Raw genomic sequence first — 19,257 nt, forward strand, 5'->3', positions numbered from 1 at the left:
GTGGACATATTCCACTCACCAGCATGCACCCTCACAGGCCTCTGCACCTGCTCAGGAACCCCATGCCTGGCGGGCTCCTGTGTGGACACCCCCTCTAACCCTGCAAAGGTGGGCACCCAGGCTGCTCCATCCCTCAGCATGGAATGTCTTCCACCAAGCTGTGGCCGCGGCCATCCAGCCAACATGTTCTGAACTACCCTCCGGACCCTGCTAAGGTTCTAAGCCCCAAATCCAGAACCACCTGTGGCTTTAGGACTGAATTCTCAGAGAGCAGAAAATGTGTGTAATTTCAAATAAGGCCAGTAGCATGACTGACTGCACAGGATCTTAGACAAGGTCCATGCTTTTTCCTCTTGGGAAAGTGGGAGTCGTGGGGTGGGTGGGTGTCTGGCCGCGTGGCTGAGACACCTGTGAAGATGCCTGCATCCCACCATCCACCTCTGCCTCGGACCGCAGTTTCAGGCGCATAAATGCTTCCCAAGGCAGCAGTGGTGGCTCCCGTGTTGGGCACCTGTCATCCCTGTGGGAGATCCGGATTGAGGCCCTGGCTCCTGGCTTCCAGTCAGCCCGGGCCCAGCCATTGCAGGCCTTTGAGGAGTAATCCTCACTAATTTAAAACAGTGACAAAATTAGGACTGGCAGAGTCGGACCCAGGATTTAAGACACCTGCCTCCTTCCGGACTCGGCGTTCGCCTCGTGCCTGGCCAAGCCCAAAGCTGCTGCTCCGGTCCATGTTTCAAACTGATCTGCCAACGATCCCTCAAAACACTTAAAAGTAGAACTCTTGATTTAGAATGTGCCTATGATCTGCATTGTTCTCTATTTACACAAAAAACTTTCCATATAAAAGACAATTTAATAGAGAAATTGCAAATCTTTAAGTAAAGGTGATGCTCCAAGAAGCTGCAGCATATTCTCTTCATTCCAGAGTAGGGTCCTGGCTGCACAAAGCCAGGGGCGGAGTCAGACCAGCCAGTGCTGCCACCATTCCGGCCCTGCTAGCTTGCACTGGCAGGCGACAGTCCCAGACAGCTGACCTTCCGCACACCCATGCCATCAGCACCTCAGTCCCTTACCACCAGGTTTGCCAACTCCCAGCCAAGCCTGTGAGTTCTCTGTTTCCCCATGTGGATCTTGGAAGGCCAGGCAGGAACTGGGTCTGCATCTGCCTGCACCTGTGAAATCAGGCTTAAAGGAATCAGCTCTCTGGTGTGGACTGTTTCCCAGAAGTCCCCATGGGATGTGCTAGCATCTGAGAACCTCTTCCTGTGTTTCATCTGGGGTGGAGGTGAGACAGAACAGCCGTTCAGGGTGAATTCATCTCAGCCACTAAAGGAGTGTATATTAGTAAGAACCAGGGCTGGGAATGGGCTTGGTAGGAGCACTGTGGGGACACCCCTGCTAGGCCGCCACACCCAAGCCTGCAAGAGCTGGGGCTGGGAGCAGGCATTGTAGCAGTTCACAGGGGTCACCGTGATTAGGCCACAGCACCCACAACGCACATAAGAACTGGGACGGGGGGTGGGCTGGACTGGTCTAGGCTGTAGTACCTGCTGGTTTGTGTGAGAACCTGGACTGGACGTGGGACTGACCAGGCAGCTACATCCACAGTACATGCATTGGCTGGTGCAGGAGGCAGACAGCCCGACCCTCGGCGGTAGGGAAATGTGTCTCATAAGCTGAAACCCTGCTTGGCTCCTCAGCGTGTGTCACTGTCCTGGAGTTCCAGATATATAAGCTGACGGGAGGATTAGAACTGGCATCCATGTGGGATCCCGGCACGTTCAAGGAGAGGACTTAAGCCGGTAGGCCACCGCACTGGACTGTATTTTTTTTTTTTAAGAGTTATTTATTTTTGGGCCCGGCATAGTAGCCTAGCAGCTAAAGTCCTCGCCTTGCACACACCGGGGAACCATATGAGTAGTGGTTCTAATCCTGGCGGCCCCACTTCCCATCCAGCTCTCTGCTTGTGACCTGGGAAAGCAGTCGAGGGTGGCCCAAAGCCTTGGGACCCTGCACCCACATGGGAGACCCGGAAAATGTTCCTGGTTCCCGGCTTTGGATCAGCGCAACACCAACTGTTGTGGTCACTTGAGGAGTGAATCATCGGACGAAAGATCTTCCTCTCTGTCTCTTCCTCTCTGTATGTCTGACTTTGCAATGAAAATAAAGTAAATCTTTAAAAAATGAATAAATAAATCAGTCCCAAAAGGAGAAATATCAGATGTTCTCTCTGATATAAGACAACCTTCATGAAAGCACAAAATAAATAGATATAGGTAATCAAGCGTATGCATATATTCTCACAGACAAACTATCATGGAGAGCAGCATGCAAAAAGACCTGCATATACTCCCAAATCAAAGTGGAACTCCCAATGAAACATTTAAAAAGACCTTTACAGTGCAGGATTGTCTACCTGCCTGTACTCACCATGCTGTTGCAACTAACTATTCGACCACTAAAACAGAGTGTTACACTCACCATAATTTTATTACATTGAGAGATAAAGCAATCGACCAACCGACCAGGACCAACACCCCTTAATGGGGTGTGGCCCAAAATAACAGATTTGCAGGGTTTTTATAGGGGCGGTTTACAAAAGCTTGCTGTGGGTGTACCACCCTTGCCTGGCTCTTCTCCAATCCAGTAGTCAAGATAACCTGACTGAGGCCTTGACGCCGCCTGTGAGATAACCAGACCCAGCCCTCGGTTCCTGGGAACCGAGAGCTCTGTGTGCCGAAGGCCAAGTAGAGGGCCCAGCCTGTGAGCTCACACACTCACCACAGTTGCAGAGCCAAGCAAGCAAAGCAGAAGTTACCAAAGCCAAAGGTATTGCAGTTAGCAATGAGCCATGTGAACTCCATTTTGTTTTCAAATCTACAATGCCGTGATACATGTAAACAGCAGAAAGTTAAATTTGTAACTGTTCCTAAGAGATTATACTACTGTGATAAGTTGGGGGGGATGGGGAGAAAGGAACCCCTGTGCCTACAAAACTGAATCATGGAAAATAACAATAAGAATTTAAAAAGAGGGCCCAGAGCAATAGCGTAGCAGCTAAAGTCCTTGCCTTGAATGCACTGGGATCCCATATGGGCACCGGTTCTAATCCCGGCAGCTCCACTTCCCATCCAGCTCCCTGCTTGTGGCCTGGGAAAGCAGTAGAGGATGGCCCAATGTCTTGGGACCCTGCACCTGCATGGGAGACCCAGAGGAGGCTCTGGGCTCCTGGCTTCGGATTGGCACAGCTCCAGCCATTGTGGCCACTTGGGGAGTGAATCATCAGATGGAAGATCTTCCTGTCTGTCCTCTATTTCTAATTTGACTTTCTGTATTTGACTTTCCAATAAAAATAAATAGATCTTAAAAAAAAAAACAGGCCAATACCTTAACCACACACATCTCGATTACTGAAAATGGAATATAAGGAAGAAATAAGATACAAAATTTTTAAAGGAACAGAAGCTTCACTTACCCATGAATACTAAGTGTGACATCATATGTGTAGTTAGAATCCCAGAAAGAGGATACACAGTGACAACTATAAACTCTGACCTGAGAACAGCACTGAGACATCAAAACATTGACTTCTGAAAAGCTACATTTGGACAGAAAATCTTAGAAGCAGCCTGAGAAAAATACGCACATTAGGTGAAAAGGAACACAAGATTAAAAAAAAAAAATACTGAAGACTTCCTGTTAGAAATGATGACGGTCGGAAGTGGAGATGGCGCCTTGCCAGTGATCAGGAGGGAGGACCTTATGGGCACTAATTCTAATCCCAGCTGCCCCTTTTCCCATCCAGCTCCCTGCTTGTGGCCTGAGAAAGCAGTTGAGGACGGCCCAAAGCCTTGGGACCCTGCACCTGCATCGGAGACCCTGCACCTGCATCGGAGACCCAAAAGAGGCTCCGGTCTCCTGGCTTCGGATCGACACAGCTCCGGCCGTTGTGGCCACTTGTGGAGTGAACCAGTAGATGGAAGATCTTCCTGTCTATCTCTCCTCCTCTCTGTATATCTGCCTTTCCAGTAAAAATAATAAGTCTTTTTTAAAAAGCCAATGGAAACTTGTTCCCTTTTTAAGACAAAAGCATAAAGCAATAACTATAAATCTATGTTAATGAACACTCGGTGTTAAAGATGTGAACAATATACAGGAGAAAGGTCATGAAGATGTTTCGGGGCACCTCGGGGTGTCTGTGGAAATGGGGGATGAATAGGTAAGTTCCTTTGGTGCAACAGTATTTTGAGAGGCGGCATTGGAGCACAGTGGGTGAAGTCCCCGCTTGCAATGCTAGCCCCCCGTATGGGTGCTGGTTCATGTCCGGGCTGCTCCACTTCCAGCTCTCTGCTGACTGTCTGGAAAAAGCAGTAGAAGTTGGCGCTAATGTTGGGGCCCTTGTCACCCTCATGGGAGGCCAAGATGAACACAATGAAGCTCCTGGCTTGGTTGGCCCAGTGCTGGCCGTTTGAAGAGTAAACCAGTGGGTGTCTATGTGTGTGTGTGTGTGTGTGTGTGTGTGTGTGTAACTCTGACTTTCAAAGTAAATTAATCTTTAAAAAATAAATAAATAAAAGCAGGGATCAGTGGCACAGCAAGCTAACCCTTCCCCTGTGGCGCCGGCATCCCATGTGGATACCACTTCATGTCCTGGCTGCTTTACTTCCCAGTCCAGCTCTGCTAATGGCCTGGCAAAGCAGCAGAGGAAGGCTCAAAGCTTCGAGCCTCTGCACCCACAAGAGACCCGGAAGGAGCTCCTGGTTCCTAGCTTTGGACTAACCAGGTCATGTAGGCTGGACACGGAGGTGGTATCGGCAGGAGAGGGCTGAAGTTTGCCAGACCCATCTGACCTGGTGACACAAGATAGTCTGGCCCACATTGTTCAAGTCACTCCCACTTCCCTAGACCACCCAGATACACTTTTGGGTGCGCCATTCGTTCCTCACCCTTCCCTGGAGTCAAGATTCCAAGTTCTGCCATGTTGTGATGTACAACCAGAGCCATCTAGAAAGATCCAGTACAATTACACACTGTAACCCCAGGCTGACCCTCGCGTCCTCCTGACCACGTTCCCCTCAGCCACTCTAACATACCTGGTGCATGACATTTTTTTTTTTAATTGGAAAGGCAGGCGTACAGAGAGGAGGAGAGACAGAAAGATCTTCTATCCACTGGTTCTCTCCACAAGTGGCCACCACAGTTGGAGCTCACCCAATCTGAAACCAGGAGCTTCTGGCCTCCTATGCAGGTGCAGGGTCCCAAGGCCTCGGGCTGTCCTCTACTGCTTTTCCAGGTTGTAAATAGGGAGTTGGATGGGAAGTAGAGCAGCAGGGATACAAACTGGCACCCATACGGGATGCCAGCACTTTCGGGCAGAGGATTAGCTAGCTAAGCCATTGCGCAAGCTCCCTGACTTGCGTTTCAACAGGAGAAGCACCCATAGGGGTAAGAGCAAATGTGGAACAGAGAAGAAGCCACATGTGTCCTGCTCGCCTGCCCCCACCACTGCTTAAAATAGCTCATGCAACTGTTCTGTATAAACCTCAGAGAGTCATCCGTCAGGGCCCAGCTGTTACAGAGGAAACTGAAGGTTCTTCTCTCAGCAAGTGGCTAAGTGTCTCTGGGGGTCAATTTCCATAACACCTGCTCCCACTGGAGCCTTTTATAAGGGCATGAGTCTACTCCAGGATGACTCAGCCTTGTAATCTAAACAGCTCCCTAGAGCCCCCGCCTCCCCACACATATCCAAGGATCGATTGTCCAACACATGAATGTGGACACACCCACGTGGACTCGGCAAACTCTCCACAGGCCCAGCTCTGGTTCCTCCCACAGGGCCCACCCCTAACCTTGTGCCCCAGGCTGCACCCCTTCTCTGCTCCCAGGAATCCCAATCCCAACAGGCCCCATCAGCACGCCATCTATGGTTATAGAAAACCATGAAACTGCATTTCATTTATTATAGACAGGCCCTGGGGATGCCGCAGGCCGACTTTCCACAGGCCTGATTTTGAGAAATGAGAACAAGATGGTTTTTATTATTATTACTAAAATCTGCTATAAGCACTTCAGAGAGGCCACAACGAGCCAAGCCAACCATGCTCCACCTCATTTGTAATCAGAAAAAATTCAAAGTCAACCACAACCTCATGCTTTTGGACCACCCAGCCAATTGTCAAAGAATTAAAAGGCTCGTGATAGTGCGTGTTAATCCACAAATAAAACGAAATAAACATGCTTTCATCCTGAGCTAAATAAATGCACGAATCCCAGGGAGGAGACAGGGCTGAAGTATCTTCATGAAGGTTGACTTCCAGCAAAAGCCGCAGGGCTAACCTGCAGACGAGCTGCGCCAGCAATGCAGCCATTGGCAGGCAAGAGCTGGAGGAGAAGATGGCCTTGGGGCGACCCAGAGGTTCGGGGATATTGAGTACAAAAAGGAGAGACATAAAGTTTACAGGGGAGAAGGGCGGCACACATCACTCCCAAGTAATGGGAAGCAATGTGATCAGTCTTAGGGCAAAGGGTCCCCTCGGCCTCCCACCACAGTGCACTAAACAGGACACAAGGTCGCTCCTAGCAAGGAAAAAAAAAAAGTATGAGTGCCTTCCGACCATGAGGAGCGGTCTGCAACGTTACTGCTGTGCAAAAGTGCTTAGGTCACGAAAGACAAGAAAACGCAGAGTTTCTGATTCCGTCTCCAGGAGGCACGAGGACTAAATGCAGTGTGGGGAAATGGCCTGTGCCAGTAGGGAATGCAACACCCGACCAGCACTCCTCCCACTGGTGAGGAGTGAGGGACGAGAGTGTGATGGGCAGAGCCGGGGAGAGATGCGATACTCATTGGTTCCAATAGAGGTCGGGGCTCAGAAGAGAACCAACCCAGGGGTTAAAACCATCAGCTGATCAGAGTGATGGACGGTGGCAAGCACTGTGCTTACTAGTAGCACATGTAGGAGCCTAGACTGGGAATGCCTCAAAGTTTTTTTTTTTTAGGGGGATTCCTCTGAACAAAATGGAGGAATCAAAGCATTAACCAAGAAAAGATGGAAAATGGAGTAGATGAATCAACCACCTCAGCTTTATGCTTCCAGCGGAAAACTGGACAAGGGGAAACCCTAAGACGGACTATGTCAATCAGTGGACTCTGCACCAGCCTCATCATACCTGGACTGTTGCTGATGATATGTTGGAGCTTCTAATTGATCGAGGTGACGCTCTGCTGGCTCTGCCTACAAACCTGAGAGGGCCTCCCTAAGAGGCCGTTGAACTTGAACTGGACAAGTGGGATGCTGGACTCTGTATGGTGTAAACTTTTAATTAGGGAATCTCAACGGAACTTGAGCTGTGGTTATGCATCAAGGTGAAGGAATTCATGATGGGGGAAGGGTTTGGGGTGAAGGGGGAGAATCCCAGTACCTATGAAATTGTGTCATGTAATGCAATGTAATTAATGAATAAATGAATATTAAAAAAAATTGAAAAAAAATAATAAATGCAGTGTGGGATCCTGGATCAGACCTTGGAATTCAAAAGTTGTTAAACTGGTAGAAAAATTGTTTAAAAATATCAGTTGGGACCAGTGTGATGGCTTAGTGGCTAAATCTTCACCTTGAATTCACTGGGATCCCATATGCGAACCAGTTCTAATCCCGGATGCTCTACTTCCCATCCAGCTCCCTACTTGTGGCCTGGGAAAGCAGTCGAGGACGGCCTAAAGCCCTGGAACCCTGCACCTGCTTGGGAGATTTGGAAGAAGCTCTTGGCTTCAGATTGGCTCAGCTCTGCACATTACAGCCATTTGGGATGTGAACCAGTTGTAAGAATATCTTTCTGTCTCTCCTCTCTGTGTCTGTCTCTACCTTTCCAATAAAAAATAAATAAATCTTAAAAAAAAAAAAAAAAGACAGGGTCCAGTGCGAAAGCCTAGTGGGTAAAGCCATCACCTTGCAAGCGCTAGGATCCCATATGGGCACCAGTTCGTAACCTGGCAGCCCCGCTTCCCACCCAGCCCTCTCGGGTGGCTCTTGGAAAGCCAGGTCCAGTCGTGACGGTATCTGGGAAAGTTTGCCTGCCACCACACGGCCCCGTCTTCCAGGTGTGAGAGAGCCACGCTGACACAAGCTCCTCCAGCCCCCTTCAAGCTCTGATGGCAGGGGCTCTGGCATGTTCCGTCTGGAATGCCTAAGGCTCAACGTTGGGGGATATTAGATGTTCAGGCCCTTGGCTTCAGATGTTCCTTGAAAGAAGAAAACCGCTGTTTCACAACGTGGCCACTAGATGGCGCGGGAATGTTCCTTGAAAGAAGAAAACCGCTGTTTCACAAAATGGCCACCAGATGGCGCGGGGATGCCAAGGACAGAAACGGAGGCTGTCAAAAAGAAGTTAATGCCCCAATCCCCAAGTTATTTATAAATGAATAGAAACCCCAATTTTGGTTGAGAGCTAGACAACGTGACAATACGCTTCATTTGAAAGCAAAACAAGTAAAAATATAGGGTGATAAAAGAGGTCGTTCCTTGAGCTGTGGTTATGCATCAGGGTGAAGGAATTCACCATGGGGGAAGGGTTTGGGGTGAAGGGGGGGAATCCCAGTACCTATGAAATTGTGTCATGTAATGCAATGTAATTAATGAATAAATGAATATTTAAAAAAAAAGAGGTCATTCCACCCAGTACTGAAAATACAGTGGAAGGAGGAAGCGTTTGGCCAAAGATCCCTAAAGATACAGGCTAGTCCACCACTCGTCACATCAGAGTGACCCGCTTGGATCCCTGGCAGGTAGAGGCGGTGGCTCAAGTCCTCAGCTGCCTGTCACCCACAAAGGGGACCTAAACTGAGTTCCCAGCCCCCAGCGCTCGCCCCAGTCCAGCCCTCACCACCACAAGCACCTTCTACTTTCTGTAGGCAGCGCTGCGGGGAGCCAGGGACTCTCCCACCTGCTGCTGGAATATCAGAAGGCAAAACTCCACAGAGAACTTTGCAGTGTTAGCAAATTTGCCCTTTGAGCCAACAAAACCCTGTCTTTGTTTTCAGCTTTCGATCGAGTGATTTGAAAGGCAGGGTACAGAGACAGAGAATCTTCCTTCTGTGGGTTCACACTCCAGATGAGTGCAAGGATCAAGGTTGAACCAGGCAGAAACCAGGAGCCTGGAACTCCATCTGGGTCCCCCACTTGAGCAGCAGGGGCTCGACCATCCTTCTCTGCTTTCCCAGGTGCCTTAGCAGGAAGCAGAATCAGAAGGGCAGTATCCGGGACTCAAACCGGCACCCTTATGGAGTGTCAGCGCCACAGACGGGGGCTGAGTCTGATACGCCACTGCTGGTCCCAACACGGATGTCTTCAAAAGTTTCTTTTCATCTTTTATTTCCTCGAAATGGAGACAGGAGATTTTTTCCACCCATTAGTTCAGTCCCCAAACACCCACAGCAGCCAGGCCTAGGCCTAGCCAAAGCCACAAGCCAGTAATTCACCCCGGGGCTCCCTGCAGGGCGGCAGGGGCCCCAGCAGGAACTGATCCCGGAGCTCCCTGCAGGGCAGCAGGGACCCCAGTGCTTGAGCCGTCACCATCCAATACCTGCCAGGATGCACAGGACCAGGAAGCCTGGCTGCAAGCAGACCAGGGACTCCCGCACCCTCTTCCAACCTTTCAAGGCCAAGACTAAAGCAGGTACCACGCACTGGGATGAGAACTCACCACGAAGACACACAAGACCACAGTGTCACGGATGGAATGAGAGAGATCAGACCCGACTGGCTACACGCGCGGCTTCTAGCTGGCTGGCCAACTCTGTTTCTTAAAACTCTGAATGTACTTACAAAAGGTTCACCTTAAAATAACACGATTGGGTTTCCTGCTGAATTTCAGAAATTCCTATTTTAAGATATTCAGATGGTTGGAGAAATATAGAACCTAGTTTTTCTTTTTCTTTTTCAAGATTGATCTATTTACTCGAAAGCCAGAATTCCTGAGACACACACACACACACGCACGCACACACAAGTGTATCTACTGGTTCATTTCCCAGATGGCCGCGGTGGCCTGCACTGGGCCAGGCTGATGCCAGGAGACAAGAGCTCAATCTGGGTCTCCCACATGGACGCATGCCAGGGGCCCAAATACTTGGGCCAACTTAGGCTGTTTCCCCAGGCCATTGTGGGGAGAGAGGGGCTGACTCAAAAGTGGAGCAGCTGGTGTTGTGCCCTGAATTTGAGATCCCCAGAAATGATCAGGAGTCTGAAGCCGAGGCATAAGGGCGGTTTATTCAGGCTAACCTGGGTCCCAGCCGAACCCCAGTACAGCAAGTTCAGACTGGGCAGCCCCAAGGTTGGACAGCACAGGGCTTTTACACACTATCAGCGAATTCCCCACAATTCCACCGTCACGATTAATCAATTAAACTGTTAACTTTTAAAAAGAGCAAGTCAACAGGCTTCTATTGGTGGGTTCGAAGTGAGCAACTTTGAAATAGTACAAACTGGCAGGCTGTGGGGTAGTGAGCAAGTCTTCTCTAAAAAGCACACCAGGGGCTCCTGCCTGAGGAGGGCTCTGCCTGCGTGACCTGCCCATATGTCACGTAGGCTGTCAGGCCTGGAGTTCACGCAGCCCCCCACAGCCAAGCAAGCAAAGCATAAACCACAAAAACGGAAAACACCGCAGCCGGCAAGGAGCAAAGGGCAAATGGTTGGGGTTCTGATGCTGAGGTCCTCACCGGGACACGGAGTAGCACCCTTAGGGGCTACCAGCCTCGCAGGTGGCGACTTACCTGTTACGTCACAGCGTCAGCTTCAAGCAACTACTTTTTCAAAAGGGGGGTTTTTATAATATAGCTAAATCTTCCGATAAACATGGAAAAAATGCTTTTTTTTTTTTTGAGAAAAGATCTGTAAGCAAACAGATCTGTCTTTGTTCTACAAATAATATACCATCAGCGTCACAGAGTCCGATCCAAATCAGAAGCCCGTGCGGGTTTGGAAGAGCCGCCTATTTGGAGCTTTGGTTTCCTCGTTGAAAATGAGGGAGTGTTCCGCAGCACGCCCAACAGCGCCACGAATGCTATTTTGGGTCTCTAAGATGTGAATAACTTCTTTGTGTCTTTTTTACTTTTCTTCCAGCCCAGCCATATGCTAGCTGTGAAACCAGTCAAGATGCAGCATTTCCTGAACATTCTGCAGGTCCTCCCTGCAAAGCTAAGTCGCTGAGAAACGGGCGCGAATCCAAAGGAAACTTACCTGTGACACACAGCCCCAGTGGGGGTTGGGCGGGGGACGGACAGGACCCTCTAGAAGCAGCCAGAAGGGTTCAACTGTCTCTCTTTCCGGATTTTAGTGAGGCCATGCGTGGCAGGTCCTTAGCTGTTTACTCCCCATTATATTTCCTTTTTAAAAAAGTATTTATTTATATTAGAAAAGCAGATCAGATTTACACAGAGGAGAGACAGAGAGAAAGATCTTCTGTCCGCCGGTTCACTCCCCAAGTGGCCACTGTGGCCAGAGTTAAGCTGATCTGAAGCCAGGAGCTTCTTCCAGGTCTCCCATGTGGGTGCAGGGTCCCAAGGCTTTGGGCCGTCCTCAACTGCTTTCCCAGGCCACAGGCAGGGAGCTGGATGGGAAGTAGAGCAGCTGGGCCATAAACCGGTGCCCATATGGGATCCCAGCGCATGCAAGGCAAGGACTTTAGCCCTTAGGCTACCGTGCTGGGAAAGTTCTGGAAAGCTGGGAGGAGCTCCCCACTCAACTCCTGCAGACTGCTGGCAAACCTGCTTACCAGACCTAACATGGAACCATGTGGCAAAGCAGGGATTGCTCCCAGCAGCGCAGGCGCGGCAGGGTGGGAGGATTTTGTGTTAAGGGAAACATCGCTTCCCAATGGACCGTGAGGTTTCTAGGCTGCCATCACAAGCAGCTTTCTACGTAGATAAAATGGGTCCTTGCAGGCTCTGGTCAGCCAGTTGCCCATCAGCCAATCAGCAGGTGAAATTTCAACCGAACCTTCTGTTCCCCAAACAGAAGCAACTCTGCATTATCAGAAAGTGAAGCGTGGCTTCTGGTGTCTCTGTGTGAACACTCTATTCCCCCATCTGGATGAAACAAAAGAAGAAGAAAAGAAAAAAGAAAAAGCGTGCCTCCAGAACTTTCCCAGCTCTAGCACTTGCTAAGGGCTCATTCCAGCATAGCAAGAGGTCACCTTAAGGCCATTGGAAGCAGAAGGACCCGTTCTCCTGAATGCCTGCTGTGCTGTAAATGTCATCATTATAGTGGGAGTGGTGGTGTTATCTCAGAATAGTGGGGCAGGGCCTAGCCATCATGACCTTTGGGGAGTGAACCAGCAATCAGTACTCTCTGTGTCTATTACTCTACTTTTCAAATAAATAAAATCTTTAAAAATAAAGTATCTATTATTGGGCCCAGCGTGACAGCCTAGTGGCTAAAGCCCTCGCCTTGCATGCACCAGGATCCCATATGAGCACCAGTTCATATTCCGACTGCTCCACTTCCCTTCCAGCTCCCTGCTTGTGGCCTGGGAAAGTGGAGCAGGAAGGCCCAAAGCCTTGGGACCTTGCACCCATGTGGAAGACCCAGAAGAGGCTCCTGGCTTCTGTCTTCAGATCGGTTCAGCTCCAGCCATTTTGGCCACTTGAGAAGTGAACCAGTGGACAGAAGGTCTATCTCTCTTATCTGTAAATCTGACTTTCCAGAAAAAGTAAATAAGTCTTTAATATGTATCTATTAATAAGACATATCCTTTGATATTCATGTAGCATGGGCTCCTAGACCCCCAGCAGATACCCACATGCCAGGATGTTCAACTTCCTTATATAAAGTGGTGTTGTTTCAGCAGACAGCCCGCATGTATCCTACAAACACTTCAAACCATCTTTACACTGGTCACAACACCCTGTAAGAGCTGACGGAAAGAGTCATCACAGCATATTGTTTAAGAAACAGTGACAAGGAGGATACGTCTAGGATCTGCCCACGGCTCGTGTGTGTGTGTGTGTGTGTGACCACGCTGTTCGAGAGGCTCTGCCTGCAAACCCTATCTGGTCAAGGTCATTCTGCTGCCCACAGTCAGAGGGGGACCCGACTTGGCGACATGGGGCAAAGGCCGTCTTGCCAACAATGCTGTTTTACAAGGAGCTGCATGCATGGACAGAAGGAAACAGAAAAGGATTCCACAGGGTCAGCACACAGCTGGCGTCTTCTACACACCTCTCCTGGGGCTCCCCACGCACCCCACCCGGCAGGGCCTTCATCACCTCTCTTACGGCCCCTCCCTCTCCAACACCACCTTTTTAGTCCAGAAGTGAGTTTCAAGGTTGCACACAGGCCCGGGCTGGACAAGCAGAGAGGGCTAGACTCTGTCTCACTCGCCCTCATGCCATCTGACATCCTCTCTTTGCTCCCTTTCAAGACCCCCTGAGATGCGAGATTCACGCAGGCCCGAGGGTGTCCCACCTCTCCCTCAGGCCGCCTCCGGGCACCTTTTCCTTGCGCTCACCCCCAAGTCCTCTCAAGCAGGCTCATCCGCGGAAGTCTGGCTCCCCCTCCTGGAAGTGCCCTGTCCTCAGACCCATCGCCAAGGGACCCTAGGCAGTGACACCCCAAAAAGAGAAGCAAAAGGAAGCGTGGGTGGGGCGGTGCCCTGGGCCCGAGGGTGCTCCTTCAGTCTGCGTGCTTCGGGCACGATGTGCACAGCTTTGCAGGCCTTTTCCGCAGTCCCCGTCCCCACCGCGTGTCAGATCACAGCTCCTCCCTGTAGGCTAAAAGCGGGTGTGAACAACTACAGCGTTGGAGGAGGCTCCGTTTGTCAGCTCTGGTGGCTTTGGCAACCGAAATTCACTTTCTGGGGTTCTGAGATGATGCTTGAAGACCAAGATCAAGGTGTGTGTGGGCTTGGTCGCCTCTCTCCGCTGCCTGCATTCTGGCTGGGTCTTCACTCTGTCTTGCCCCATGTGCTACACAAAATGTGATCACTGTTCAGCCACATTCCAAGGGACTGGGGCGGGGATCAGGGCACCACTCAGCTGGCAACAGGGACAGCCAGTCCTTGGTTGTGTAGACTTCAGAGTTCTCAGAGTAAGAGGATTCACTACCCGATATAGGACTGAATCCATTTGCTGTCAGTGAATGCTAGGGAAAGGTGCAAATCATTCAATATATTTATTTATTTATTTTTATTGGAAAGGCAGATTTATAGAGAGAAGCGGAGACAGAGAGAGATCTCTTCCATCCACTGGTTCACTCCCCAAATGGCCGCCATGGCTGAATCCAAAACCAGGATCTGCCATGCGGGTGTAGGGTCCCAAGGACTTGGGCTATCCTTTGCTGCTTTCCCAGGCCACAAGCAGGGAGCTGGGTGGGAAGTGGAGCAGCTGGGAGAGGAACCATTTAGGATGCTGCCACTGCAAGGTGGAAGACTAGCCTGTCGTGCCATTGCACTGGCCCCTGGACAGAATTTTAGCAGACCAGTTAAATAGTCTCACACACCCATAATATAAGCAAACACTAACTGTGCAAGAAAATGCATTTTATTCTTCTTTTTACAATCTACTTTTATTTCTTTGAATCCGGAGAGCTCTTCTCTGTTCACTCCTCAGGTGGCGGCTGCTGGGGCTACAACACGCTGGAGCCCGGAACTCCATCCTGGTCTCCCACGTGGCTGGAAGAGGCCCAAATGCTTGGATCATCTTCCACTGCCTTCCCAGGCACACTAGCAGGGAGCTGGATGGGAAGTGGAGCAGCCGGGTGAGGATCTGGTACCCAAATGAGATGCCGGTGCTGTTTCACTTGCCGTGCCACGACATCGGCCCCTAGATGTGTTCTAAATGCAGAGTGTAAAGGACTTGCCACTGATAAGATGACAGGACACATGAGTTGAACTGCTGAAAGTTACTAAGCATAGTGGGTGGTCGAAAGGTTAGGACCGCGGTTAGAACACTCACATATCAAGGTCCCTGGGTGTGAGTCCAGCGCTGCTTCCAGGTCCAGCTTCCGGCTCATCCAGACACTGGGACGCAGCAAACGCATAGCTCCTCAGGCTACCCAAACAGGAGACCTGAGACCTGGATCGGGTTTCTGGCTTCAGTTCCCTGCTTTGGCCTGACCCCGCAGACTTGAGGGCTGTTTAAAGAGTGAGCCAGAGGGTGGGAGTGTATCGTCTCTTTCTGTTCTCTCAATTCCTGAATCATAAAACCCCTAAACAAACATGGAGACAGACAACATAATCACATGGACTTATCCCTGGTTGTCACAAGCATTTAGGGAGTGAACCAGCATTAGGAAAATATGTGTTTGTAAGTGTGTGTGTGTAACACTCTGCCTTTCAAATATCAATACATAAAACTTCGGGGAGCGGGGCCAGCATGGGAGCCTAGTGGCTATAAAGCCCTTCTCTTGTAACCACCAGGATCCCATATGGGCACCGGTTTGTGTAGAGACAGCCCCGCTTTCCATCCAGCTCCCTGCTTGCAGACTGGGAAAGCAGTCAAGGATGGCCCAAAGCCTTGGGACCCTGCACCCGCGTGGGAGACCCAGAAGAGCTCCTGGCTCCTGGCGCAGCACCAGCTGTTGTGGCCACTTGTAGAATGAATCATTGGAATGAAGCTCTTCCTCTCTGTCGCTCCTCCTCTCTGTATATATACCTTTCCAATAAAAATAAAATGAATCTTTTTTTAAAAAGATGAAAAAATTCTGGGGATCTAAGAAAGAATGATGTGTGGGGCTGACTAATCCTCCTCACTGTGGCACCAGCATCCCATATGGGTAACGGTTCATGTCCCAGCTCCTCCCCTGCTGATCCACCTCCCTGTACAGCCTGGGAAAGCAGTAGAGAGGATGGACCAAGTGTTTGAGACCTGAATCTATGTGGGACACCCAGAAAAAGCTCCTGGCTGTAGGCTTTGGATCAGCTCAGCTCCAACTGTTGCAGGCATTTGGGGAGTGAACCAGCAGGTGGTGTATGTCTCACTCTCTTTGTCATTCTATTTTTCAAGTAAATAAATAAATCTTTTAAAAATGCTGAACAAAATAGAAATACAGTTAATATCATTTTTATAAATTTAAATCATAGACACAGGAAAAGCATGTCAGTTTTCTAAGAATCTATAGATATCTGAGAACTACAAAATAAACATGTTAGAAAATGACCATGGGGCTGGTACTGTGGTGTAGTAGATAAAGTTGCCTCCTGCGACACCAGCATCCCGTATGGTCACCAGTTCAAGTCCTGGCTGCTCCACTTCTGATCCAGCCACCTATGTGGAGACCCAAAAGTCTCCTGATTCCTGCTTTGGCCTGGCCCAGCCCCTGAGGTTATTGCAGCCATCTGGGGGGATAAACCAACCTTTCTCTCTCTCTCTCTCTCTCTCTCTCTCTCCTGCCTTTCAAATAATGAAGACACTGGGAGGAAACAAGGATGGCTCAAGCAATGGGATCCCTGCCACCCAGCTCAGGTTCCTGCAGGTGCCAACATGTGCAACAGTCTAGTCCAGCCCGTCCTGCAGCCCATTCAGCTCTCATATACACCCATGGGTGCTGTGGCCTTAGCTCAGCCCAACCCACCCCCAGACCCAGGTCACACGTATGCAGATGAGTGTTGCTGCCTGGCCCACCCCCAGTCCTGGCTTGCATGCTCATCAGTGGGAACCATAGTCTAGCAGAGGAGTGCCCACAGTTGCCCTACCAGGCCCACCCCCAGCCCCAGATCTTGCACCTGCCCAGGGTTACTGGAGTCCCCAAAGTTCCCCTACCAGGTCCACTCCCAGTCCCAGGTCTTCCATATGCCAACTGGTGCTGCAGCCCACTCTGAGATGGCCCATCCCCTGACCCAGCATTCATTAGTAGTTGCTGCAGCCTGGCTCAGCACAACCCATCTCCCAGTCTAAGCTATTGCCAGCAGGTGCAGCAGCCTAACTTAGTTTGGCCCAACCCTAGCCCTCATGTGAACTGGCAGGTGTTGTAGTCCAACCCAGCATGGCCTGCACTCCATCTTGTTTTTCACTGATGCCAGTGTGTGGTGTGGACTGGCCCAGCCCAGCCTACCCTAGACCTAGTCCACACATATGCCAATGAATGCTGCAGCATAGCCCAGCCTGCCCTGACCGAGCTCCAGCTTTCACACTCATCAGTTGTGCCTAGGAGTAGAGTTCCCAAAGTTTTCCTACCAGGCCCATTCCTAGCCCCCAATTTTATGAGTACCAGCAGGTGCCATGGCCCAAGTCCTGACACTCATTGGTGGATACTATGTCCTAATACCACTGGCCCGACCCATTCTGGCTCTCACCAGGGGGTGCTACAGCCTAGCCAAGCTCAGCACATACCCTGGCCCAGCAAGTCCTACAGCCTAGCTTGACCTGTCTCACACACATGCTGGCTCTTGCAAGCACCAGCAGGTTTTGGAACCTAGCCAAGTCTGGCCCACTCCCAGACCCAGCACACACATGCCTTGCCCAGCCTACTCTGCCCACAGCCTCAGTTCTCACACTTGCCAGTGGAAGGTGCAGCCTAGCAGTAAAGTCCCCAGAGTTCCCCAGACCAGGCCTATTCATAGCCCCAGGCCTTACATATGCTGGCGAGTGCTTCAACCCAGCCTGGCATGGCTGTCCGCAGTCTCAGCTCTCACTGGCAGATGCTGCAACCTAACCTAGCCAGGTATAACCCACAACCGATCCTGGCTCTCATGTGCCAGCAGGTCCTGCGACCTGGCCCTGCCTGGCCTGCTCCCAGATCCAACCCACACACACGTCAAAGTGCTACAGCTTTCCCTGGCCTGACCCACCCCCAGTCCTGGCTCTTGTGCTCCCCAGGGGGAGCTGTGACCTAGCAGTGGAGTTTAAGTTCTCCTGCCAGGACTACTCCCAGACCCAGATCTCACATGTGCTGGCAGGTGCCATGGCCCTGCTTGGCATATTTGTTTGCCCTCAGCCCTGGCCTTTGCACGTGCCAGCAGGAACAGTAGCCTGGCCCAGCCCAGCTCCCTCACAGCCCCACCTCCAACAACTGTCAAGTGAGTTCCATGATCCACCCTGGCTCAGCCCTTCACCCCTAGCTCTCATCCAAATCAGCAGGTGCTGCAGTCCCACCGAGATGAACCTATAAGTCCTCCATAGAATCTGCCCCCAGATCCAGTTCTCAGATACAACTGAGTCTTAAGAAACAACAGACATAAAGCTATGCCAATGAACATCAAATCCTAGGTCAAAAGGAAATACCTCGAGCTGTTGTTGTGACACATAAGGGTGCTAGTCTCCCAGAGGAGGCTGGTTCAAGCCCTGGCTGTTCCACTTCTGATTCAGTTCCCTGCTAATGTGCCTGGCAAAACAGGAGAGCCTGGGCTCCTGCCACCATTGTGAGAAACCTGGATGGAGCTCGAGGCTCCTGGCTTCAGTTTGGACCAACCTGAGCTATGGCAGCCATAATCTATCTATCTATCTATCTATCTATCTATCTCTACTCTATCACTTCCTCAATGTAACTCTTCTTTTCAGATAAATAAAAAATGAATTTTTTAAAAAGTGATTCACTCCAAGGTGGGAATTCAGCCTGGCAGCTTGGCACCACACCCACCCACTCTCAACAGGATGCCAGGCTTCCACACCTGCTCCTACCTCCTGATGCCAGCATCCTGCTAACCACACCCCGGGGAAGCGGCAGTGGTGGGCTGCGTGATTGGATCCCTGCCACCCAGCTGGGAGGCCTGGATTGAGTTCCCAGCTCCTGGCTTCAGCCCCAGCCACCGCCTGTGAGCCTCTGCAGAGTGAATCAGCAGATGCAAATGCTCTGTCTTGCTCTAAGATATCAACATTTTAAGGACTTTTAAATTTTTTTTTTTATTGGAAAGTCAGATTTACACAAGAAGGAGACACAAGGATCTTCCATCTACTGGTTCACTCCCCAAGCGGCCCCAACAGCCAAAGCTGAGCTGATCTGAAGCCAGGAGCCTGGATCCTCTTCCTGGTCTCTCACACAGGTGCAGAGTCCCAGGGCTTTGGGCCATCCTCAACTGCTTTCCCAGGCCACACACAGGGAGCTGGATGGGAAGGGAGCAGGATGCTAACAAACCAGAGCACATATGGGATCCCAGCGTATGCAAGGCAAGGACCCCAGCACCAAGTTACGGTAGAGGGCCCCCATCGTCAACATTTCCAGACCAGCATTTCCCATCAGGAGGTACAAATCCCACATCTCAAGGTTGCCACATAGTGCAGAGAGCAAAATGGCCCATGGACGTCCTCCTTCAGCATCACTTTTG

The sequence above is a fragment of the Ochotona princeps genome, chromosome 16 (assembly GCF_030435755.1).
Source record: "Ochotona princeps isolate mOchPri1 chromosome 16, mOchPri1.hap1, whole genome shotgun sequence".
Classification (NCBI taxonomy): domain Eukaryota; kingdom Metazoa; phylum Chordata; class Mammalia; order Lagomorpha; family Ochotonidae; genus Ochotona; species Ochotona princeps.